The sequence below is a fragment of the Lagopus muta genome, chromosome 6 (assembly GCF_023343835.1).
Source record: "Lagopus muta isolate bLagMut1 chromosome 6, bLagMut1 primary, whole genome shotgun sequence".
NCBI classification, from domain to species: domain Eukaryota; kingdom Metazoa; phylum Chordata; class Aves; order Galliformes; family Phasianidae; genus Lagopus; species Lagopus muta.
Window position 1 is genome coordinate 35,191,955 of NC_064438.1, and position 25,949 is coordinate 35,217,903.

The 25,949-nt window shown below is 36.1% G+C and overlaps 1 protein-coding gene across 6 annotated transcripts in view; it reads left to right on the plus strand.

Annotated features, from left to right (window-relative positions):
- NPAS3 (neuronal PAS domain protein 3) overlaps positions 1-25,949 on the plus strand; it is a 598,518-nt gene that overhangs the window by 297,228 nt on the left and 275,341 nt on the right. The window lies entirely within an intron of this gene.

Here is a 25,949-nt window from a genome sequence, read left to right on the forward strand (position 1 = left end):
TCTCCCAATTGATAATAGAAACTTACACTCTGACATTTAAAAGATAATAGACTGTTGGTGATGGATACAGGACAAAATGAATTAATAATATCACAAGTTTATCATGGTGTGTCAAAATCTTCTCTTATGTAGTAGAGTAGTCAGCACTTTGAAGGAAAATTTAGGTCTTGTGTTCAAATGCAGCAATTTAAAAGGATCTGAACTTTGAATAATTGCCTTGAGGCATTACAGGTAGAAAAATAATCTCCGGAAGATAGAAGATAAAATAACAACAACTAGATGGACTCTGCAATGGAGTGCTATTCTAACAAGTTCTTGTTTAATTTGCTGCTTATAGAAACGATTCGCAAAGCAGCATTATGATATGTATTGTTTGCAAGTGAAGTAAACAGCCTTGTAGAATAATTATACCTTGTGACTACCTCTGTTTTTTTGGAGTCTGCTATCTGAGGAAGTTGAACCTATAGCTTGTTTAATCCCTTTTGCTATTAATATTTTGAAGACTGGGTTAAGTGTAAGCTGAGAAATTAAGGAGCCTCTCTAATCCTCCTAATATTTTGATACTTCAAAATTTATTGACAAACATGAGAAGCATGCTTATAAAGGTGGATGTAATTTATTTATGATGATTTTAAAATAGAAATGGTGGTGCATCTTGTAATATTTTACATCTGACTTCTAAAAGCAAGAAGTCTCAGCTGTGTCAGAAAATTCCTAGCCATAGCCAATTACAATTATATGTCATACTGAACAGATTCCTGTGGTAGGTTTACAGACAAGGAAACTATCCACCGTGTGTTTACAGAAAAAAAAAAACAACCCAAAACATGAATACCTACATGTTGTCATACAAGTATCTTCAAAGTCAGGGCAGAATACTTTTTAAGCATTTCCAAGCAAAATCACCTGAATAGAAAAAAGAGAAATGTTTGTAATAGGGGGGGAAGAAGGAGGAAGGTAATGGCAATATGTTAATTATTTTTTGGTAAAATTTTTGGTTTGTCAGATTGTGTGCTTTGGTTAGCCTGCGTTTATCTTCTTCAGAACAGTGGTGTTATAGTGAAAATAGACTTTGATACATTTTCGGTTTTACATTTTTACATATGTATCAGCATTTATTAAATAAATGCAGTAAAAAAGTATTACTTCCTCCACCTGCTATTCAAAAATTTGATTGAAACTGGTTGTAAAAATGAAAATTATTGGTTTATATAAGGCCCCTGAATTTTTTCTGTAACTTCATTGCTACTGAAGAGGTGTGGAAAAGGGTCAATAACCCCATATTCTTCACATAATCAGGAATGATCAGGAAATGTAGAACTAAATATAGAGAAAAGGGAAAGTTAGTGAATATATTTGCATATGCAAATTAGCTTAATTGATACTGCTTGCCTCTACAGGGATTTTTCATTACAAACTGGAGTGCTACATTGTTCAGCTCATATTGAGTAATTTAGTAACTAATGAGACCAGTTTGCACTAATTTGCATATGATAAATGAGCTTAATTGCAGTAAATAACTTGGAGGCATAATTACTTAATTTTCCTGTGTTGCATGGCTTTTAAGTTCACGTATGAACAACTCAAGATAATTTTGCATATTTAAATTAGTTGCTTTTAAAATTCTTGAACAAAAAAGAACGCACCTTACAGTTTGAACTGTAAAACAATTAGAAGTAAAATGTGCTGTATTTTCAAATAAAATTCAATATTTATAAAAGATATTTCTTCGTTATAAATACTTCATCTTAAGGAATAAATATTTGGAATTAAACACAATGGAATAGCTTTTAAAGTCAGAAAAGGATAGAAGGAGGGTATTAGTAATATTAATTGAACTATGTATCTGAACTTCAGTGAGTGGTACATTATGTATTCCTGCATACAGGAGTGATAACTTTTGTAATTGCATTCTTTGCTTCAACACCTATTCTACTGTTAAAAAACTGTAACACTTCCATATAGGGTTATATTACCATAGACAATAACTTAGACATTAGTTGTCTTAATTGCATGTACCATGTTCTCTCTTCCCATCTACTTACTTTTGTCTGAAGAAATTTTTAAAGCAACAGGATGCTGAAGTGCTGGAGTGCAGAAAACTTTTTTTTTTTTTTCAGATGTTGAGTGGTGAGCACTATCATTAGTAACCACTGTGATAGAGATTCCTACCAGAAGTTTATGCATGGTTGTTTTGCAAGCGGATGGCATAGAGTTACAAGCCACAAGAAAGAAACCACATACTTTAGGGATCCAGGAGTGTAGCGCTGCTCATAATTCAGAAAGGATACCTGTACTGGATGTGCAGTTGTACTAAGATACCTGAGCCAAGTTATCTGTAGAATGTTCAAGTGCTATTAGGTCCTATTCACATTGCAGCAGCCTCATTATCAGCATAGACTTGATCACGTAAGGCAAATCTAGAATGGGAGCACCATCTGAACTCCCTGAAAGCCACGTATGGTGCAAATGGTGAGGTTTGGCTTTAATCCATACAATGGTCCCAGGCTCTCCATGAATGTGAAGGGCAGTCCCGTGTTAGAGAAACCACAGGCTAATAAATCAATTGATGTATTATATTAGCTTTTCTGTACATAAGATAAACAAGAAAACTAACCACACATGGCCTATGAATGTAAGAAGCCTGATACACTGCCAGTCTTGTGAGCAAATGAAAAATGTCTTTCATCCTAACAACTTTTGTTTTGTTTTAAAATATACTATTTTTATTAATAATTGAGGGTAGATTTTGATTAGATGTAAGGAAGAAATTCTTTATAATGAGGGTGATGAAGCACTGGATGTTTCCACTTTCTTGTGATTATGCACTTAAGGCAGTTTATGTATTGGTGTTTCCAAATACAAGAGGTAGAGAAGCAAATACACAATTTGAAAGAAACTTCCATATCAGAATTTATTCTCTATTGTTCATGTGGGTCTTGTACTTAGTTATTTCTGTTATTAGTTTTGCAGCTGTGACTCTCTTTGAAGGACAATGTTATTCTATCAAGCTTGACATAGACAAAATGTAGAGAGAATTCACTATGCATCTTCACTACAATATTTAGTCATGTTTGGAAGATGTTTCGATTTACCTATAACTACTACATTGAACATAACAAGACAGTGCCACTATTCATTTTCTCCTAGAGACAGCTTACCACAGTGCATGTGAGTAAAGATTTTCATGCATTGTAAATATGAATGTTCAGCATGCAGCATCTGTGAAATCCCTGTGAGGTTTTTCTTAAGGCAAAGCACAAAATGAACAGGGGAAGTTATTTACAGTTTTGCAGTAATGAGCAATTATGGATGCAGTACAAGAATTGTGTATCAATAGAAGTGTGACTAGCAGGTTGAGGGAGCTGATTCTGCCACTCTGCTCTGCTCTCGTGAGACCCCACCTGGAGTATTGTGTCCTGTTCTGGAGCCCCCAACACAAGAGGACATGGATTTGTTGGAGCAGGTCCAGAGGAGGGCTGCAAAGATTATCAGAGGGCTGGAGCACCTCCTCTGTGAGGACAGACTAAGAGAGCTGGGGCTCTTCAGCTGGAGAAGAGAAGACTGAGAAGACCTTATAGTGGCCTTCCAGTACCTAAAGGGGGCCTACAGGAAAGCTGGGGAGGGACTTCTTAGAAGGGCATGTAATGACAGGTCAAGGGGAAATGGTTTTAAACTGAAGAGGGTTGATTCAGACTAAATATTAGGGAGAAAGTCTTTACTGTGAGGTGGTGAGACCCTGGAATCGGTTGTCCAGTGAGGTTGTGGATGCCTCCTCCCTGGAAGCATTCAAGCCAGGCTGGATGGGGCTTTGAGCAACCTAGTCTAGAGGGAGGTATCCCTGCCTATAGTGGGGGGGGAGGGAGGGAAGTTTAACTGGATTATCTTAAATGTCCCTTCCAACCCAAGCCATTCTGTGGCTCAATGATAGTTAATAGTGTCATGGAGAAAGAGAAGATATTTTCTGTATTGAAAGTAAGTATTAATACTTACACACTGCAAACTTACTGCTACAAATTAAAATTGGCCAAACTATATGAATTATCAAAGTAGAACAAGAAAATACCACACAAATTTTTGAGTCTTGTAAAACTTTGGAATGTTTTATATAGGTATAAACAGTACAAGCTGACATTGTTTAGATGTAGCTCTTTGTCTGGCTGGGCCATAACTGAGTGTAGATCCAATTTCTATCAATGCTTAAACTATTATTTCCTCACCTTGACAAGAGGATGAAAAAAAGTGGAAAATAGACAAGAATGGGTTGGAGTGCTAGAGAATGTTGGGAGATGATTTACCTTCTCATTTGCTATTTTCTGTTGCTCTGAATATTACAGAATGAGGTTCTATATCTCTATATCTCTGTATAACAGTGGTCAGCACAGAAATATTGACACAAGACTAAAGGCAAGGAAGCACCAGATAGCAGTGCTGGTGGAGGATTTTTCCAGGCTGTAAAAGGTTGTAGCAGAAAAGACTTCTACTGGCTTGGAGATTTCTGTACAAAGCTGCTAGTGGTGACGTTTTGTAGGAGCTTTGTGAGAATGAAGGAGACTGTTCTATTTCTTGCAGTTTATATTGGCTTAAAGACTACTAGTTGGCCTGTGTTAGCGCATATCAAAGACAGGCAAGAGAGGGAAATGTGAAACAAAAAAAAAAACACAAAACTTCGGATATGCTGAGGAACATAGATCTGTATGATGTGGGGGAAAAAAAAGTTGATTGAAATGAAGTAGAGGTTAAATTATGCATTAGTAGACGAAATAAAGTGGAAGTTAGAAGATTAGTTAAAATAGTTCTAGATCAAACCTCAGCAAAGTGATCCTGAGCTTTCTCTTGGCTTAAAGAGCTGTATGTAATGTAGTGAGACAGAATGAGTATGTAACTGGTCAGAGTTAAAGGTTTGGAGATCACATAATCCTTCCAAAAGGGAACAATTTCTATGATACCCAAGTAGTGTACTTTGTGTACTTAAATTTTCAGTCTGAACTTCACCTTTGTCATACAGTTTGTCTCATATATTTTTCTTTCTTGAGATAGCACTCTGACCATTTAGATACAAAATCAAAAGGGGAACAATTTCTCACAGCAAATTGCTATCCAGAAATTAAATACAATTAAAGGAGAAAAGTAAAAAATCTACATCTCTATCTAAAACCAAAAGTTTTTGGTATGCAACCGTCTTTTATCTAGGAAAATCTTTTATCTAAGAAAACTGGCAATCATATAGGGTTCAAATTATTCGTTCAGAAACATTGAGCTCACAGTAATAAATTGGATGCTGAAATGCCTTATAAATTGAACAAAAATGACATCTTTGTGGTATAAGAAATGGCTGCATATACACAGATAGAAGTACAACCTTCTAAAAATATAATTTCTCACTGGACAGGTGAAAGAATGTAATCTGGAGTATAGTTAAGATGAAAATAATTAAAAAATAGATTGAGGCAAGAGAATGTGTTACATTTAGAAAACAACTGAGAGAAACCCAATCTACTTGGAAATAGCAATTTGGCATGACATGAAATGTCCAGTTATTAACTGGTTGAACACCTCAACCAAACACAGTTCAGAAACAGGTCAGCAGTGTAAATGCTGATATGTTGTGAAAAGAGCCATAGGGCTTGAGTAAGAAATGATTAGTATGTCAACTTGGCAAGTGTGCCTTTTCAAGAGATTTCAGGCGTCTCCAGCAGCCGTTTCTGTTTCTGGTTTAAGGACATACAATATTTCATCTTTCTGCAGTGAAGTACATAATCTACATAGGAATCTGCTCAAGTTTGGTCACCAGACACCTTATGCAGCTTGTAGATTAATGATCTCAGAAGATCATCCTCTTGTAATAAAAGTGTAAACTTATTTAGAAAAGATGTTTATTTTGAACTTTAGAAATTTAATTGTGCATTTTTTTCAAGTTTAAATGATTCTGAGTAATAGTAGGTATTTAAGCCAAAATGAAGAAGGAGAATGCTTTAATAGAAATGTTAATGCTGTATACTTCTTTTCACTGTTGGATGCTACCTTTGCACTTTAAACATGTGTAAATATCTAAACATGTGAATGCTATGATATGGTTCTAGTTCTACACCAGTTTTAGTTATAAAGAAGGTTAGCCTGACACATTTCATGTTTCTAGAAAGAGCTAGGAACAAAGGCTAGATTTGAATCCGAAAAGGTTAAATGTTGCACAGACAGCATTGTTAAAAGGGATGTCTCTGTCCATTAGCTGGAGTGTATAGCAAGATTTCCCAGGTTCAGGAAACCTGAAAAGTGCTGAATTGCATACTCCACTTTGTCCCAGTTACAGTAAAAGTCTCAGAATGGATCCATAAGAGCAGTGTTTTCAGTCTGGAGTTATGTCAAAATATACAGCATCCTACAAGTGACTGCCCAAGGAGTTAGGTGTTAAAAGGAGACTGGGGGAGGTATGTGAAATATCAATTTGTTTTGTAACTGAAGCTTGAAGCAGTTCACTTAAACCTGCATTTTATATAGCAACTACATATAAGAGTGTGCAGTTTCATTTAATAAAGAAATATTTGATCTGAGCAGAACAAAGCATACCATCGTGTGCCATTTAATTCCTGAGAAAGTATTTGAAGAAAATGACATATCTCAGCACTGTTTGTTGACGATTTTGTTGTCACCTGCTGAGCGTTGTCATTTCCATAGCCAATGGGCTGTACTGAATCAGAGGGAAGAGGTCATTAACAGAAATTGAGGACTATCTGCAGCCTGTTGATGCCGACAGAGAAATTTTTCTTCACATGCATCAGCAAAACTCTATTTAGTGGAGTTCGGTTGTGATTTGGGTTTTAGCCATGTTTTGAACTGAAGTAGGGTGGCTTGAAAAGTATAGACAGTATAAACTAATTTGTGGATTCACCAGAAAGAATTATACCTTCTGTGGTGATTGGAAGGACATAGACAAGGACAGCAGGGTCCTGGTTTCAGAATGCCTTAATTCTTTTCTTCTTCTTCTTTTTTTTTTTTTTTTTTTCCCCCAAATCACAGCATTCATTGAAAAAGGCTGTTGATTGAGTATAAATAAATAAAATTGGGGAAAACAAAAATTTAGGTCAGTGCTGTGCAAGTTAACAGTGATATTTTTCTTCACTGTCTTGAAAAATATTTTCAAAGATTCCCCATTTCAAATCTAATGGAAATAAAAATTACTGGACAGGCTTCGATCATCCTGTGTACTCCTCCGCAATAGAGGTGAAGGGCAGTATGTAGACTGTTTTTCACAGGATTTGACAAAGGATAATATTGGGATTTGTGTACATAGAATCCTTAAATGGATGGTGGAGATTCATGTGCATGCTGTTGTTTCAGGCTGCTTTTAACATGGAGTCATTTCATTATATCAGCTGTATGCTGATTATGTTTTCACACTGTTATTTGAAATTATGAGGGCTAAATAAATACAAATATAAATACTGAAATGGAAGTTCAGTGGTCAGTGTTACACATTACTGTAGAATCTGTAGCCCCAGAGGCAGTGGATTTCACTTGGAAAGTGCAAGCATCTTTACCCAGACTTTAAAACACACAAAAGAATGCAAAAATATTTAAAATAAATGAATCAGGTTTGTAGAGATTACACTCTGTGTTTGAGTATATTAACTTAAATGTTGTTTAAAAGCAGCTGTTTCTATTAGTTGTTGCCAAAATGTCACTGTATTAGAATTTCTGCCTGTACAGAAAATAAAAAGAGGAGTGTGGAAACAAATGGTAAAGTTTCCAGAAGTAAGGTAATTGTGTATAATTACATTGTATCACATTTTCTTTAGGGGACATTTTATAAGGTCACATGAGATCCAAATCAATACTGAATTGTGTTTATTAATTATGCACAGCACTTAGCCAATGGATTGTTTTTGTCTTCCACAATTTCTCCATTATATGGAGAACACTATTTAGGTGTACCCTTTGACATTAATGTAAGACTATACTACTTCGATAATGTCTGATTGAATTCAGGTTTGATTGAATGGATTGTAAATTCTTGCCTGCATATTCTAGATAGTGATTTATAGTGTATATCATTGGCTTGCTTTGTGATTATTATTTGTTCTTCTGTTCTTCCCTTTAATTATACCTTCTGCTGAATATAAAGATTTTAATCTTCATGACTCCATTCATAGTTTTTGCTAGCAGAGATCTAGTGAGCTGTTTGCCCTTAATGCACACTTTAAGGAGAAGAAAATATCTGTGGTGGTCTATATTCAGAAGTCATCCTTACATTTCCAGAGTGGCCTAAGGTAGAGAACAGGAATTGCTTCTCTCAGGCAAACAAAAACTAAACAAAAAAAACCTAAACTAAACAAAAACACTAAAAACTGTTGCAGTTTAGAATTTTGAGGTTTATTTAAATGAAGTATACTGTTCTGGAAATAACATGTAAGTCCTCTGTTAAATCTCAAACAACAAAAAAGGTTGTAAACAAATAGTGTTGTTGATAAGATGTCCTGCTAAGCTTGACATCTTTATTTTTTCTTTTTGATTTTTTTTTTTTTGCTTGTGTGCTTACCTTTACATGTCTGATACAGTGCTAATCAAGTCTTTTCCATCTTTTACAAATTATGTAGTCAAGTAAAGTCAAAGATAGAATATGGTATTCCTTTTGATGAATAGGGCTAGATATCATATTAAACTTAATAGTTATTAAAGTGTATTCTAGAAGGTAAAAAAAAAAAAATCAGATTTTCAAGTGTACAATGTTTTAATTTTCTATAATACAAAATAAACCTGAAATACTTGTCTGTTTATTGTAAACCGAAGCTTTTTGGCCTAACTCTGAGTCATGCTTCCATGTTTTTCTATGTCCAATTTCTTGCAGTAGTCATTTTTATGTTTTGCACTTGGCAACAGATATTTTCATCTGAAGGCTTAATTGTAGTCTCCTAAAGCTAAGCCTGTGAAAGATCAAACCTGTCTGTTTGTCAAGTGGGAGAGCAGCAGGAATGGTACCTTCTTGTATGAAGTCCTGCTCTTGGCACTGTGCAGACACTGAGGGTGTTACAGCATTTATTATCTATGACTTCTTGAGTACCTGAGAGTTTGGGTGTTCGGACTCAGTAGGCCACGTTAGCTTGCCACTTGCTGGAGAGGACAGGGGTTACTTTATGACTAGTCCTTGCATATTGAGGCTACTGACTTTGTACTGCTCCCCACACTTCCAGTGATTGCCAAAAGCTAATTAGCACCATTTGGCATTTGTTCTGCAGAAGTTTCCCCAGCTCCCAGACAGATTATTCCTGATGAGGGTATGAATTATCTACATGTAGGAGGCTTGGCAGAAAGTGACTATAGCAGCTATTTCTGGGTTTAGGAGCTTGCACACCCTTAAGCCTTGTGCTCAAATGACATTCTCCAGATTCCTGCTTGGAGAGGATTTGGAGACTTAGTATGTGAATGGAAAATTATCTTTCCCCATTCTTACCTGAGAAAATGGAAAAATTCCTGATATGTGAGTGTTATCAAGCTTTGTTTTGTTCTCAAGTATCCAGATATTCTAAAGTCAAAGAAAAAAAACAACAGTACTGTTGTAGCTTTTTCAAAGCAACCAACAGAAGAAAAAGCAGAGCACAGCATTTCAGTTAAAGAGGATTTTATTTTCTCTAGTGTCAAAAATGTGCCTGTCAAGGATGTCACATGCAAATTTCTAAGTAGGTGTCAATGATATATGGGCAAATTTTTGCACAGAATTTAATATCATACAGAACATTTTAGTGCAGTGTTTTTCCTTTTTATAAAAATGTCTTTGTGATGTCATCCACATCTTCCACTTGCAATTCCTGGCTGTGTTATCCAGCAGTAAAAAATTGTTTAGGATTAAAAAGTAATGGATGATATCAGCAGAACTCTCCAGCCACAAGACAGGGAATGAACATTTACACATTTTTCAGATTCACTGCACCTGCAAAATTTCATCATCTGTGCCTACATCACAAGGAACAGTACTGGAAATAGATGTGTAGTGACTTTGAGGGATGAATATTATGCTCAGATAGTATTCCTTAATAGAGAGGAACCACTCAGTAATCGAAGAAGCATGACTTCAGAGCAGCAGCAGGCTGACCCACAGCAGACCGACAGGCAGGTTTATCAGCAAAGGCAGCAGCAGAGCCAGTGAAGGAAAGCTGACATCCAAATGCAAGTGATACAGGCATCCTATCCAGACTTGGACATATGGGTCCTGCATCTGTCAGAGTTACACCAGCAGTTGGCTCCCAACTTTGAGTAGACTATGTATTCCTAGTGAGAGGAATCCCAGCCAGCACAGTCAGTGAATGCATAAGCCAAGTCTTCTGAAGCAGTGCTGTTACATTGGAAAGGCCAATTTACGTCGAAAGATGTCCTGTGAGATAGTTGAGGGCTCTTCCCATTCATGGCAAGATTGTAATGCATAAGGTTTTTTTTCTGCTTATGCCAGCTTATGAAAAGAAATGATACAGTGAGGAAAATATAATACTTATCCAATGCCACAAGAAAAGAGTCTATCTGAAAGAGCTGTAAGTTACAAGTGTTTTTTCTCAAGTGGAAAAGAAACGTCATTAATATTTACTTGTTCATTCCCTTGGGAAAGTTTGATATGGATTCTTAAATAAGCGTTGATCTCCAGAAACTCTGAAATAACATTTTTTTTAAGTAAAGAAGCTCTCTTCAAATACTGTTTTCAAAACACCATGAAAGCCAGATCCTTTTGTGCCACACAGAACAATCTCAGAGAGAAAGAAAATTCAGTGACAGACATGAAGGTTTGCAGTTCTCTCTCCTCTTCCGCCATCCCCAACTTTTTCTCCATCAGCAAAGGTCTTCATCCAGTACTACTTTTTACTTGTGTAAAATAATGGGAGGGTTGTCCTTCAAAGCATTTGAAGTAGAAGTATTTGAGAATGAATGCTTGATACCAATAAATACCAAGAACAAAATAGAACTGTGAAACTCAGCACATTGGCCTCGTTTAGAAATTGAAGATGTAGATTAGAAAGGAAGATTAAACCACCTTCTTTAATATGTAATCTTCTTTACAAGGTGGCTGTATACATCAGTGGAGCATTTCCTTCTTGCTTGGTTTTAAGCCTTAGACTAAATTGTAAGCATTATGTGGTCAAAATGTAGAGCTGAATTAACCCTTCAATGGGCTTGATTGATATTTCTGCACATAGAGAAAAGAGTAGGCAGTGAGTATGAACACATGCTGCTTTTATCAGCTCTACCCACAGCTTTACTTGTGTTTTAATTTAGAGAAATTCTAAACTCTTTTCAATATAAATTGTGTGTGATATATAGAGATTACTGGGAGCTGATCTTCTATGTCTAAGTGCTGTAGAAGTTTTAAATATGAGTGATTCTGGAAGTATTACTGAGAGTGCAGCATGTACTTCATAGCTTTTTAAATAAAAAATGCCAATCCTTTAAAATAAGTATCCAATAATTATTAATTCATTTAGCTAGTGCTATAAAAATGTTAGCCATTTGGAACTAATATGGCTTAATGTACTTCTATCTTGGGGATTTCATTTTAGTTGAACAATTATGTACTTTTATTTTAAAGTGTTGTTAATAACGTCAACAATAATACTTCTTTTAAAGGTGTGATTTTATGAAGTGTGTTTTTCATATTTAGGCTGTGCTTATATAGACTAGGAGGAAGTAAGTTTTTGGTTTCATTTTAAGAATGAAATATTTCAAAATTAAAAAAAAAAAAATCAATGGTATTAAAAGAAGATAAGGCAAGATAGGGCATCTTTTGCTATTTTAACCCACATGGATTCGTAAGTTATACCTTTATAAACCAGTCTTGACTTGAGATAAAATTGAACTTAAAATTAAAAGCAGAAACAAGAATTCACTCTGCTCAGTTTGTTCCTTTTTTCTATACAATAATAGTTTCACTGTATTTTGTTAACTGATGTCACTGATATATATAGTACTGTGAATATTAGTTACTTGTCATGCTGTGATTTGTGACATACAAATCTATAAATTTTGTAGGTATTAGTCATCATAGTCTTATATCTTATAAAGCATTTTATGAGTTATGTAAAGAACAGGTACTTCATATTAGAGAAAGGAAAATAAAACTTTTATGGGAATTCCCTTAAAATCTTCACAGATTACAGAATACTGAATGCTTTAACCTCTGCATTATTTTGCTGCTTGTCCCGTTTCACTAAACAGCATTCAGTCCATATTTATTTATTTATTATTTATTGTGTATTTTCTGGTTGAAACAGTTCATTTAAACCAAAACAGCTATGTGATGTCCAGGGCATGTGAAAGGATAATTTTAGAAATTTTAGAAAGGAATTTACAACTATGAAATAAAGCCTTTGTTGTGAATTACCCACTAGAACGTGTTTCCTCTCTATCTGGATTGTAGCAAGAGCATGGACATTAATTGTAACAATCCAAAATTAAATTTTGTGAGTATCCCCCAGACATCTGTACACCAGAAGGGCTCAAACTAACATGAATTTTATAAGAATAATTTAAGGTGAAAGGGAACATTTTCTTACTATAGTAGTCAGTATAGTTATAAGTTACTATTTTCATTCAAGTTTTAAATAATATTATGATTATTCTTGTTTTATGTTTATTCATTTAAACAGCTGTGATCTACAGGAACCCAAAAGAAAGGTAGACTGTGTGTTTTATTCTGTCCTGTCAGACAGAAGTATTAGAAGCACACCATTTTGGTCATCAGTGTTTAAAATAGAAATACCAATAAGGAAGTAGAAGTGAGCAACACTCTAGACTGTACTAAGAATAAATTAAAAGAACTGGCAGGAATACAGAAATTTCTATTTGGGCATCTTGTCCACAGAGGAAAAAAACAAAAATGCTGTAAAATTCAGCAAGCATTGAATATGATTTCATAAAGATACCGGCGTGATTTCATAAAGATACATGCACTCTTTTGTGACCAAATTTGCAGGGTTCTGATCCATTCATGTGACTCCCTCAGCACCATCCATGCTGTAAAAGATGCTAAAGTAAAATAATGAGTAAGGCATGTGACAGTATTTATCCTAAATACTGCTTATTTCAAAATACTGCTGCAGAGCTAAATCTTTAGGTCACATATGATAAATTTCTAGCTAATCATCTTAAGTCAAATTCCTCCATAAACTTTATGCTACAGGAGACACAGTATGTTGTTAATGGCAGTTTAAGTCTGAATAAAGGATGAGAGCACCTAGCAAACTAAATTAATGTAGTGTGGAAAACACTGCATACACATGGTTTCTACAAATAACTGCTGGTTTAACAACACAGTGCAAAAACCAACATCTTGTAGTGAACATGCTGGCTGAACAGAAGTCTGAGTTGCTGAGAAACAAGCCCAGATACACATCTCTTCAAAACCAAAAGTCCATAATGATTACAAATGCGGCAATGGCAGTTCATTAGATTTTATTTCAGTTGTTCACATAAATATAACTGGTTGTTTGCTCTGAAAGTGAGAAGAGTTTTTAGTTAAGTAAGAGAAAACCAAAGGAGGAAATCCAGAGCATATTTTTAGCCAAATGTTTTTAGGATATAGAACCAACTAAATGTATGAAAATACATTTCACTGTTAAGTATAAATTCCAGAATTCTTCTTTATTTGAAATGCAAAAGTTCTTAAATGCGAAGCAAATGGAACCCCTCAATCTCAACTTTTGTATTTAAAAGTTTTATTTTCTTAAGAGTTTATAATCTGGTGAAGGTCCCTAGACAGATGCTTCAGTGGAACTTTATGACAATATCTAAATGAAAGTTTGCTTCTCTAACTTTTAACACTTTGTTATTCCTGATTTGTATCACTATTAATCATAGAATCAGTGATGTTGGAAAAGACCTCCAAGATCATCTGGTCCAACTGTATGCAAACTGTTGAGTCATGACCTGAACCACTGAGTGAGGAAAGGATTGAATCAGCCATGGGAGCACAGGTGAAGGCAATTCACCTGGGTGACCAGAAGGCTCCACCCCTCCTAGACCCCATTTAAGGGCTGTCTACCACTGGGGAAATTTCTCTTTCTGGAAATCCCTACTTTGTGGAGTCTTTCTGTGAACCTAGATCTTTGGATACAGGTGAGCATTTCTTCCTTGTTTGTTTCTTTTCCCATTTTCACCACAATAATTTTTCCAGCTGTACCACCAACCATCTATCTACCGCCAATATTTCCTTCTAAACCATGTTCCTTAGCTAAACATTTCTTGAACACCTCTAGGGATGGTGACTCAACCACCCCTGTGGGCAGCCCATCTCAGCGCCTGACCACTCTGTTGGAGAATAAGTTTTTCCAACCTGAACCTTCCCTGGCACAACTTCAGGCCATTCCCTGTAGTCCTGTTGCTGGTTACATGGGGGAAGAAGCTAATTCCTACCTTGCCACAAACTACTTTCAGGTAGCAGTACAGGGCAGTAAGGTCTCTCTTGAGCCTTCTCTTCTCCATACTAAACAATCCTGATTCCCTCAGCCACTTTCCATAAGGCTTATGCTCCAGACTACTCACCAGCTCTATTGCCCTTCCCTGAACATGCCCAAGGGCCTCAATGTTTTTCCTGTAGTGAGAGACCTAAACCTGAACGCAGTACTCAAGGTAAGGCCTCACCAGAACTGAGTATAGGTGGACAATCAGTTCCCTGGTCTTGTTGGCTACATTCTTTCCTATACAAACTACCTGGGAACTCTGTTGACTCATGTTCAACTGAGTGTTGACCAATGCTCCCGGGTCCATTTCTTCCACACATTCTTCCAGCCCCTCTGCCCCAAGCCTATACCATTATCTGCGGTTGTTGTAGCCAAAGTACAAAACTCAGCACTTGCACTTGTTGAACTTCATCCTATTGTCATCAGCCTGGTGATCCAGCCTGTCCAGCTCTCTCTGAAGGGCCTTCCAACCCTCAGGCAGATTGACATTTCCTCCTGCCTTGGTGGCATCTGCAAACTTATTCTCTTCATCCAAGTCATTAATAAAGATATTAAACAGGATAGGCCTTGAGGAGTGCTGCTTGTGGCTGATCACTAGCTAGATTTTACTCCATTCAGCACCACTCTCTGGGCTCAGCCCTCCAGCTAGTTCTTTACCTAGCAAAGAGTGTACCTGTTCAAGCCGTGGACTTCCAGCTTCCCCAGTAGAATACTGTGGGAGACAGTGTCAAAGGCTTTGCAGAAGTCTAGTTAGACTGTGTCGACAACCTTTCCCTCATCCACCAGGTGGGTCATTCAATCACAGAAGATCAAGTTCTTCAGGCAGGACCTGCCTTTTATAAACCTATACTGGCTAGGCTTGATCCTCTCCCATGTATGCCAGGTGATCTCACTCAATATGAACTGCTCCATAACTTTCCCTTGTTGAGGTCAGGCTGACCTTCCTTATGACCCTTCTTGTAGGTGGGAATCACAGTGGCAAGCCTCCAATGATCTGGGACCTCTCTGACTGATTGTTGACAGATAGAGGAAAGTGGCTTGGCAGTCACCTTTGCCAGCTCCCTCAGCACCCTCACGTGGATCCCATCTGGCCCCATGGAGTTGTGGCAGTCCAAGTGGAGTAGTAGGTCTCTAACTGTTTCCACTTGAATTATGGGGGATTTATTCTGCTCCCCATCCCAGACTTCCAGGTCAGGGGATAGAGTACTCCAGGGATAACTGGTCTGACTTTTACAGACAGATGTAAAGAAAGCATTGTGAACCTCATCCTTTCCCTTTTCCTTAGTGTTCATTTTTCCTGCTGCATCCAGTAAAAGATAGAGATTCTCCTTAGCACTCCTCCTGCTGTTAATATATGTTTTTAGAAGTTGGGGTTTTTTTCTCTTTTACTACGGTGACCAGGTTGAGTTCAAACTTGGCTTTTGCCTTTCTAATTTTCTCCCTGCATATCCTAACAATTTCTTTGTATTCCCTCTAAGTTGTCTGTCCCCTCTTCCACAGGAGGTAAGGTCTCTTTTTCTCTGGAGTCTCAGAAAATGTTCCCTGTTCATCCACGCTTATGTTCTTCCCTGCTGGCTTGTTTTACAGCGCACCTGAAAACTTTGTATTGCTGAGAGCATGCTGTATCTATCTGGTTAAACAAACTCGTTAGAAATTGTGTTCTGTGTTTCAGCTCTGCCTTACAGTAAAGTGTACTTACAGTAAAGTGTAACTTAAAATATGCTTAAGTGATTTTCTTAGTAGGAGTTTGTAAGCAGATAGAAAAAGGCTATGCTAAGGCTGATAGAAGAAATAGTATCCAGGACTGAATGTCATGAGCTGCTGAGAGAAATGACAGAAAGTGTTCTGCTTTTGCAAAGGCTTTTGCAGAAGAGTGATAACAGCTTTCATTATAGTTAGAAAGATTTCCTCCTTCATTTGAAGCACCTCTTTTAAGAACAAGATAATTAATAGCTCCCTGTCAGCATAAAATAAAATTGTTCATTGATATCAGTTTGTTTCAAAATAAATTCCTAGTTTCATGAACATGTATATTAACCTGACTCCTTCTTTCAAAGAGGGAACTACTTGTTCAGACTTTTCCTTTGCACTTGTTGGTGTTTTAGTTTGGCTTCTGGTCATGTGACATTCATCAAGGCTTGCTAAATGTTTATAGAGACCAAAGAGTGGATGTGAGCACTGTGGTTTGTGGTGCATTTCAGCAGTGGTGATTGTAACACCTCCACTGGTTCAGGTTTTTATAAGCATGGCATGCAGAATCTTGTTCATTGCTGACAAAAATGTATATCTAATGGTGGTTGAGTATGTTGAAAAAAACTATTTTGTTGCTGAGAATTTGTCATATCAAACTGTTATTGTGCTCTTTGTATCTGTTGTAGTCTCCATGGAAATAAATAGGAGGCATTTTTGAAGCAACCTATGTAGAATTTCCATAGGAAATCATGCATGAATACCATGACTGCTAGTATCAAGAAATGAAGGAATATAATACATTCACTAAAAACAATTGCATCTATATTGGCTGGACTGTCAGCTCAAAATGTTTTTAAGAACTTTACATTAAGATCTGTTTTCTTTTGGTAGATCTTCAGCAGTAAGACCAAGTATCACAACTCTTCTTCAGAATCTCTAAATCAAAAGTAACTTGTATCCTGAGTGAGACACCTGTTAAAAAACTTCCTGATCACCATTGCTGAAAGTAATGTTTCATATAAATTTGGACGTTTTCCTTTCTGAGAAAGGCAGGTAGCTGAGACTACCTGTTTCAGTTGAAACTATGAAACCTATATTTCTGTTGGTTTGTTGCCAGGGTGTTCTCCTTTGTGTTAGTGCCTGTAACCAAACTATGATTCTTGGACGGATTATTTTAATTCTGTCTATGGTGTAAACAATGGCTTAGTCAAGGAAAGAATGTTATTAAACAGAACTTAATTCCTCAGAGAACCATTCATCACAAAGTATTTTAAAATATTCAGTATATGCTTTAAGATTTTTTAAAAATAGTAGGGAAAAGAGCTCTCAAGCAACTGTAAAATATTTATCCATATGACCAAAAATATAATGAAAATACGTTATGATACAGTGAATATAAACTTGAAACCTAGTATGCTAGTAGCAAAAAATAAGTTTCAATGGATAAGTAAATCTCAGTAAATCATACTATTAATCTTGCAAAGTAAAATAAAAGATTTTCTTGAATTTTCAGGCAAAATATGTAGATGAAAGGTCTTCAGATTTGGAAAGAATTGCTGCCTGTTTTGTAATGCACATTTACCGAAGTACTGTGTGTACTATTTTAGCAGTGTTTGCTAAGGGTGTCTTGTAGAACACCTGTAGTTATAATAATTTCAATTCAGTTATTCATTGTATCTGCTTTCTGTAAACCCAGAAACTTGAATGTAAATCTGAATTATAGGTATCTCTCTTTTATTGAAATGAGCATCTGTGATCAAGTTATCCAGATCTAAACTGTGAGGTAATTTACTTCTTCATTCAAACTAAATAATCTTTTTTGTGATGTTGGACTGTATTGTTTATTTACCTTATCATTGACTTGACTCCAGTCAGATCTTGACTGGACATAATTTGTCCAGTTTTCTGGACATAAATGTTATGTTTCATTAGACATTCATTTGTGGTGAATCTAGGGTACCACAGTCACCTTTGCAAGCTGATGAGAACAAGTATTGACTAAGCATTGTTGAGGCTCAAAACCTGTACCCGTGGGACTTGAAACACTGAGTTCTAGGAACTGCAAGCCACTGCAGTCAGTGTTCTTGTTGTCCATCAGAGTAAGAAAGCAAGCCATACCATATTACCTACTGAGAAGATATTCTCAGTAGGCCTTTAGAAAGAATTTCATTGTGCTTTGTAAAAATATGATGCATTGCTGTATGGGAACTGCTGAATCATGGCCTGAACCTCTGATTGACCACCTGAGGCAAGCAATGAGTCAGCCCTGGGAGCACAGGTGAAGGCAATTTTCCTGTGCTACTGGAAGAGGTGGAGCCAGGCTCCACCTCTCCCAGACTCCATTTAAGAGCTGACTACCACTGGGAATGATCTCTTTTGGAGATCACTCCTCTTGGAGTCTTCTTAGTGAGCCTGGGACAGGGGTAAGCTTTCTATCCATTCTTCTTTAGTGTGATAACCTATTTAGCATAACTTTCTTGTATATTTCTTAATTATAATATCCGTATATTCATTGATTGTAGACTTGCATTCATTACCAATTATGTTTTCAAGGGGAAGATTACAGCAAAAAGTAAAATCTCTGATGTCTCTTTAATCTTACTAATCAAGCTTGGTGAGAACCAGTTGCACTCTGAGAATGATCAAAATCAGGAGTGTGGGTGTAAAGGGGAATGAAAGAGTTTTCCCACAAAATTTTTAGACCAGGAGGTGACTTATGTGGGAATAGCTAGACATCATATTTTTGTTTGTGAAGCAAGATCAAATATAATAATTGTCTGTATCTCTATGGATTGAGTTTTTTCTAGTTATTTGTAATTTTTGGAACCTCGCTGATATTATTCCACTTTCTTTTATAAAAGATCAATGAAAGGTGAAATAAGTTGAAAAATATGACTGAGTTAATATGAGACTATCAGTGAACTAGTTTAGGTTCTTTTAGATATGACAAACATGAAGAATAGGTCTTGAAAACAGCTGGTAGTTAATGATTTTGGAGATACACTTTGGTTTATTTTAATAGGAAAGACCTAATGAGACCTATGAAAACCTAATGAGGTTCAACAAGGCCAAGTGCAGAGTGCTGCACTTAGATCAAGGAAATCCCAGGTATATATAAAAACTGGAGGAAAATCTCCTGGAGAGCAGCCTTGTGGAGAAGGATTTGGAGTCCTGGTGAATGAGAAGCTGGGCATGAGCCAGCAGTGTGCACCTGCAGCCTGGAAGGCCAACTGTGTTCTGAGCTGCATTAAAAAATGGGTGACCAGCAGGGAGAGAGGTGATTGTCCCCCTCTACTTGGCTCTTGTGAGGCCCCACCTGCAGTACTGTGTCCTGGCCTGGGGCACCCGCTACAGGAAGGACATGGAGCTCTTGGAGTGCATCCAGAGGCAGGCCACTAAGATGATCAGAGGGCTGGAGGACCTCTCATATGAGGAAAGGTTGAGGGAACTGGGCTTGTTTAGCTTGGAGAAGAGAAAGCTCTGGAGAGACCTCATTGTGGCCTTCCAGTACTTGAAAGGAGTGTATAAACAGGAAGGGGAATGGCTGTTTACAAGGGTGGATAGTCATAGGACAAGGGGGAATGGTTTTAAACTGAGATGGAGAGGTTTAGGTTGGATACTAGGAGGTGATTCTTCTCACAGAGGGTGGTGGTGCACTGGAACAAGTTACCGAAGGGAGTTGTGGATGCCCCCATCCTGGAGGCATTCAAGGCCAGGCTTGAAACTGTATGATCTTTTTCAACCCAGGCCATTCTATGATAAACTTCTGAGATATGCAACTCAAAACAGCCTTTTGTTCCACAGAGTTCACCAACCTAGATCCAGGGATGTCATATGGATGGGATGAGAGAAAATATTTCTACAGTTCTCTTGCTCTCTCTCATAACCATTCTCAAGAGTTTTGCAAAAAACTTTACTCCTTGTTTTGTATCTTGTATCCATATCTGGTTATCATATTCCTTGTGCATCTTGTGTTGATGCTAATTCTTTTCTCATCTTTTACCCGGAGGAAATCCATCTCTGGTATTTTCTAGTGGGAGAAAAAACATTTCAAGTTTTGTCCCAGAACAGAAACACACTGTTCATTTCATGTATCATAATCCTATAACCTTTTTCTTTTTCAAAGAGGCTTCATGGTAGATTATTAGAACTTTAAAAAAGATTCCTACTAATTTTGTGATGTTGGACTTCAAAAAATGGTCATTATCTGCTGTTTCTGATTAATGAAACCAATGTTCTCTTTACCATTTTGGCCAGTTTGTTACTTATGATAATAGTTAATGAGGTGTAGGCATAATAGTGTAATTGGGACCGTTAGCTTATGGTATTAAATGCGTACTTTTTTCAATCTTGCTATAGAAAAAAGTTTACACACATAAGAGACTCAAACCAAATTAATTTTTGGGATTGTAGTTACTGTGGATTAGACTGTTGTAGGTGACAAAAGAAGGGACCATTGCCTGAACAGAAGCACTGTCAGAGCCTTGAGGCTGTTGGCTCAACTCATGATCTATTGTATTGCTAGCATTTCAGATCTCCCAGGGGATTGTTGGTCGTACTATAAGGTCAGGAGTTAACTACTTGTATTTTAGTAGTGTACTGATATCAATACGGCTTCTATGGAAACCTTACTTGACGTCATTTTTGCATCTTTGGTGCTGTAGCCAAGCTTTAGCAAAAGTCAATAAGAACATTAGATTGTTGTCTGTATTATTACTTGCCACTTCCTGCCAGCAATCTACCAATTCATTAGCAGAGAGTTTTGAAAATCTCACTTGATTATTTATGCAGTCAATAGCAAGGCTTGTCTGCATTCATAATTGTTTGATTTTATGGCCTCTTCTTTAAACAAACATTGTCTATGGTAATGTGATGCCCTGATGGATGGGAAAGGTTTTGTCTGTGAATATCATTTAGATAATTAAAAATGACAGATGAAATCGCCTGCTGTCTTGACCTGTACTTTGTTCCCTCAGTGATGCTGAAGAGATGTTGATTGCTGTCAATCAAAACCCATTGGAGGTTTGTAAATTCTGGCTGCTGTGAACTCTGACCTCCAGTGTTGATCCGAAATAGATAATAACCTTGAAATTCTATTAGAATTTAAAAACTGTTTCACCAAAGGGGCAGACTATATATTATTTTTTTCTCTGGAACATGACTACTAAATGTCATTGTTTACTTCACATAATATAGGTACAAAAGTAAATTTACTGTGTTCAACAAAACTTAGTAGTACAAATAGTAAAATCTTCTAAAAATAAAGTCATCTCTCCCTGTAGCTTCTATTTCAAGACTGCAAATCTTTTAAAAATTCCATTTTATACTGCATACTGGTGTTCAAATACTGTTTTGATTGTGATTATTGATTCTAAATCTTATGTTGTTACTCTGACTTAATGACTTATTCTGACTCTCCTCTATCTCATTTTCTCATTTCCTCTGTGATTAATCTTACAGACCTTTTTTCTTTCCTTTAAGAATGGTTATTTTCTTAAGAACCATCAGGGCATAAAAAAAACAACCAAACAAAACAAAAAAAACTCCACCAACAAAAAAAACCCACAACCCACCACAACTAGAATATTTAACATGTGGAAAGCCCAGGAAGAAATGCACAAGTTCTCAGCCAACAACTGCCTTGATACCTGGGTCAAGAGATCAGGTGAGTGAAGGGCAGTTGTCGTGAGAATTTTTTTTCATTATCTAGAAACTTCTGGGATAATAAAAAGTAGTATGTTTGCTTTGACATTTGGAATTAGATTTGCTTTAGTTGAGTTTTTATCTAACGAGAGATTAAAAGTATATTGAGGTATTTTGTTTTAATCAGTGTTTTATTTTTAATTTAAGTATTACTGGGAATAATAATTGCTAAACTTTTACACGCTAACACTAAAGTTTCACATATAAGAAACTTTGTTTCTTATGTCTTAATAAGAAACACTGAATAAACACATAAAAAACACTTTAGAATTTAGTCATTTTTGTTTTTATAATAAGGAGACTCTGGCTAATTAAGTACATGTTCTTGATGAGATGGGTGGGTTTACTAAATTAATTACAATTCCAGAAGGAACTAAACATGATCTCTTACAGTAGTTGACGAAATTGCTTGCTTCTTTCAAATTAGATGTGAAATATCAGTAGGGCTGGTTTAATAACTAGGATTTTCCATAATAATTTTGACTTGGTGCAGATAAAATAATTTAGACATTCTGTCATAGATGGAGCTTAAAAAAAAAAAAAACAAAAAAAACACTACAAGATCATATCAAAATGTTCTTTACAGAATGAATTGTAGAGGACATAACTTGCATTCGCAGATCAATTTAATAACAATTCTAACTTTGTTTTAGGTGGACATTTAATTTCTTCCATGAAAGGAAGCCAGTAAATGTATGCCACTTCTATTTTGATTTACTTTAATTTGAGGGGGAAAAAAAAAGACGGGAAAGTCAATGTCTATAGAAGTAAAAGTCAACATACTTCTAAGTCAGTTGGAGTTGCTGAGATGTGCCCTGAAAGCTTTTCAGGTGTTTCTAAAAATGCAGCTGAGTTCCACTGCCTGCAAACGTTTCTGTTGTAGTCCAAGGTATTTTTTGAACCAAAGATTTTTGAATCACACCTATGGATTTATCTACACAATTGTGAGCAACAATAGATGCCTTGGTTTGTTTTGGTGTTGTTTTGGTTTTTTTTTTTTTTTTTTGTTTTGTATGTTTTTGTAGCTTTCACATTCTGAAGTTTTACGGTGAAAGCTTATGCTTTAAGGTTAAAAATCTTGAGTGCTGTTGTACCCTTAGATACAGTGAAAGTTAGGTTTGAATTTATTAGCATACTCTTAGAAGAGGCATTTCTTTAAAAGTTTATTTTACCAGTTGGATCCCAGCTATATTTAATATCTGCTTGTCTACAAACACCTGTGGTTTAAATAAGTGCTGGTTTTGTAAAATTTGTTGTAAAGGTGTAGTGGAGTAAATCCGTAAAATATTATAAGAAATTTGCTGCTGAATGAATCCCATCCATTTTTTTGAAATGAGATTTTTTTTTTCCTAGTGTCACTCCTGGATGTAGCAATAAAACTTTGGCTGTTGATTTTGAAGAGATTAAGCAGATCTAAAATTACTGAATCTGATTTTAAAGTACATATTCTGAGCATCTGTGAGTAAAAAGTGACATTTCTTTTAATGCAATAGGGCTCCTGAGGTTATTATTTTGCCACAATATGAAAATGAATTGTGACAATACAGGCCTGATTACAAAACTCCCAGGCTGTCCCACTGTGACAATTAGCTCCCAATTGTTAAACCATTTATTTATTAGAACATTAACGGCTGGTGCTGTTTTGACTTGCAACTGGAAATGGATTGTTACTAAGGGTTATTATGAACACAAAGGACTCTCAATAAAGTGTTCTATTGGACAAGAATAACCACACATTTAAAGCTAATTTAATTGAGTCACCTCTAGTACACTCCAAGAGAGTTATTAACAGACATCTCTAACAGGTGGTTCACTTTGTCTAATAGAAATTTGTTTTGAATGTTCAGGAACTTTAAGTTATTCTCCTGGGACCATGAAGTAGTAGGCAACATAATAAGTGATCCAGCACTTGGAACTGCTTACAAGCTTTCTGTGGCTTTTCACGCGTACATGTTAAATCATAGTCAAACCTAGTATGATAGAAATCTAGTGTCCTGTGAAAGGCAGCACTTTCTGTGCATTGTTGTCCAGAGTCATTTCTGTTTGGTTAAGTTTCTGCAGTTTGTTGGAAGTTTGTTTTCATATAAAATCTTCCCTGGGAAACCTGGGCACATAGAAATATCTATAGTTTATACAAGCTTATATTTTACTGGAAAACAATTGTCATGCTCAGGATGAAAATTCCATCCAGAGAAAGGGAATTACTCCATCCCAGGATTAGCTCACTCACTCTAGAAACTGAAGTTCAAATCTGTGTTCAGTATAATGCACAACACTGATCTAAATCTGTGTCTTCCCTACTTGCAGGGGGAACACAATCTGCTGATTATTCTAGATTGAATTTCAGTATTTTAAACATTTACAGCAGCTGACACTTGAGCCTAGATCTGTTGTGCACCAACAAATCGTTTGCTTCTAACCTGCTATGATTTTCATCATGATTTGGTCTTTTGGGGTGCTTGTCCTTAGTTTTGGACAAAAAGCCTGGAATTTGGATTTTAAAAGTTAAATCTTACAGTAGTTATGTCCACGTAAATATTTTGCACCCTGAGTGATGAGATTCGAAGAAATATTTCTTCACTTGGGAAAGGAAATCCCCTAGCATAGAACCAAGATTATACTTAGAAGACAGCTTTGCTTTGAAAAGTTTAATTAGGTTCTCTATTTTCTTGTGTTTTTAAGCTGTATCTTGTTCTTCAACTATATCTGTATTTTCACTTCGTTATTGATACAAGCATTTCTAAACTGACAATAGAATTTAATATAGCACACTTAGCAATGAATTCATAGTTGGACAAAGCTCTTAAAGAATGACTTTTGTTGTATCGACTTTATATTATTTTATATCTTTGCAGATTAATCTGTTACTTTGTGCAGTGTTTTTACAAAATTCACATCTGCCTCCCCAAAATGTGTTTATGTTTGGACTGTGTTCTATGCACCGTATGTTTAAAAAAAAAAAAAAAAAAAAAAAAAATTAAATTTGAGGGAAACCACATTGTCTCTTTGGAGGAAGTGAATTCATTTTCCCTAAATGAAGAATTAGTAGCTTAGAGTACCTGAGATATAAGCATTGCAGGTTGATTCTAAGTTGCTGTATTGTGAATTTATTTCATAACTTAGGCCCTGGAAAATACAGCGACACAATGCATTACTGATACAAGAGTGATAGATTTAGAAAATGTTTAGAGAGAGTATTCCTCCTAGACCAGTAGGAACACCTGCTTCTATTATTCAATCGCTGATAAAATGGTAAATAGCTTATGTCAGTCATGCAGTTTGCATAAAGCTACATAGTTTGCCTGTAGGTTTAGCCTTTTTTCATTTTTTTCTCTCTATCTATTTTTTTTTTAACTCATACATGTTTAGTATTCAATTTCTTTGTTAAATTGCACTTTTGAATGATAGTATCATAAATGGACACTGACACTAGTTTTATCTTTGTTCACATTACCTGCAAGTGCAGCTCTGCATGTCCTACCTGGAAAAGGATGTTAAAGCTATAAACTAAATGTTGCTTTTAAATATATCAGTGCAATTGCAACTGTTCGGTCCCCGTATTTTGGGTAACTAATAAGCTGCTGTGTTTTGCATTTGAGACTAAGGATGTTTGAATCTTCCCACATACTCCTTACTGCCTGTTTCATTAACCATTATACAGACAGGAGACATAATGACACTGCAACTTTATTTATACTGTATGATGTAATCATAACAGATTTGTTTCAGTACATAACTCAAAATAATACCTAAGGAAATATAACTTCATCTCAGAACGGGTTTCCTCTCCAAGAATAACCTTTTTTTTTTTTTTTTCAGTGATAGAACTTAGACAAGACAGTTGTAGCTCGACAGTTGAAGCTATTGCTTCTAAAAACTATGAAAACTTTCCATAAGAAGATTCTTGCCTGTTTTTTATAGGTCTTTTCTGAGCCTGTTGTAATACTTCTCTCTCAGAATGGCAAGGATATTTCATTTCAAGTGAGTGGTATTAAATAATTAAATAATCCCTAGACGATATTAGATAATCCCCACAATGACTTGCTGCCACTGTGTGTGACATGAAGTCCAGTCTGGCAATATTGTATTATATTGAATTTTTTGAAAGAAGCAGTGGGG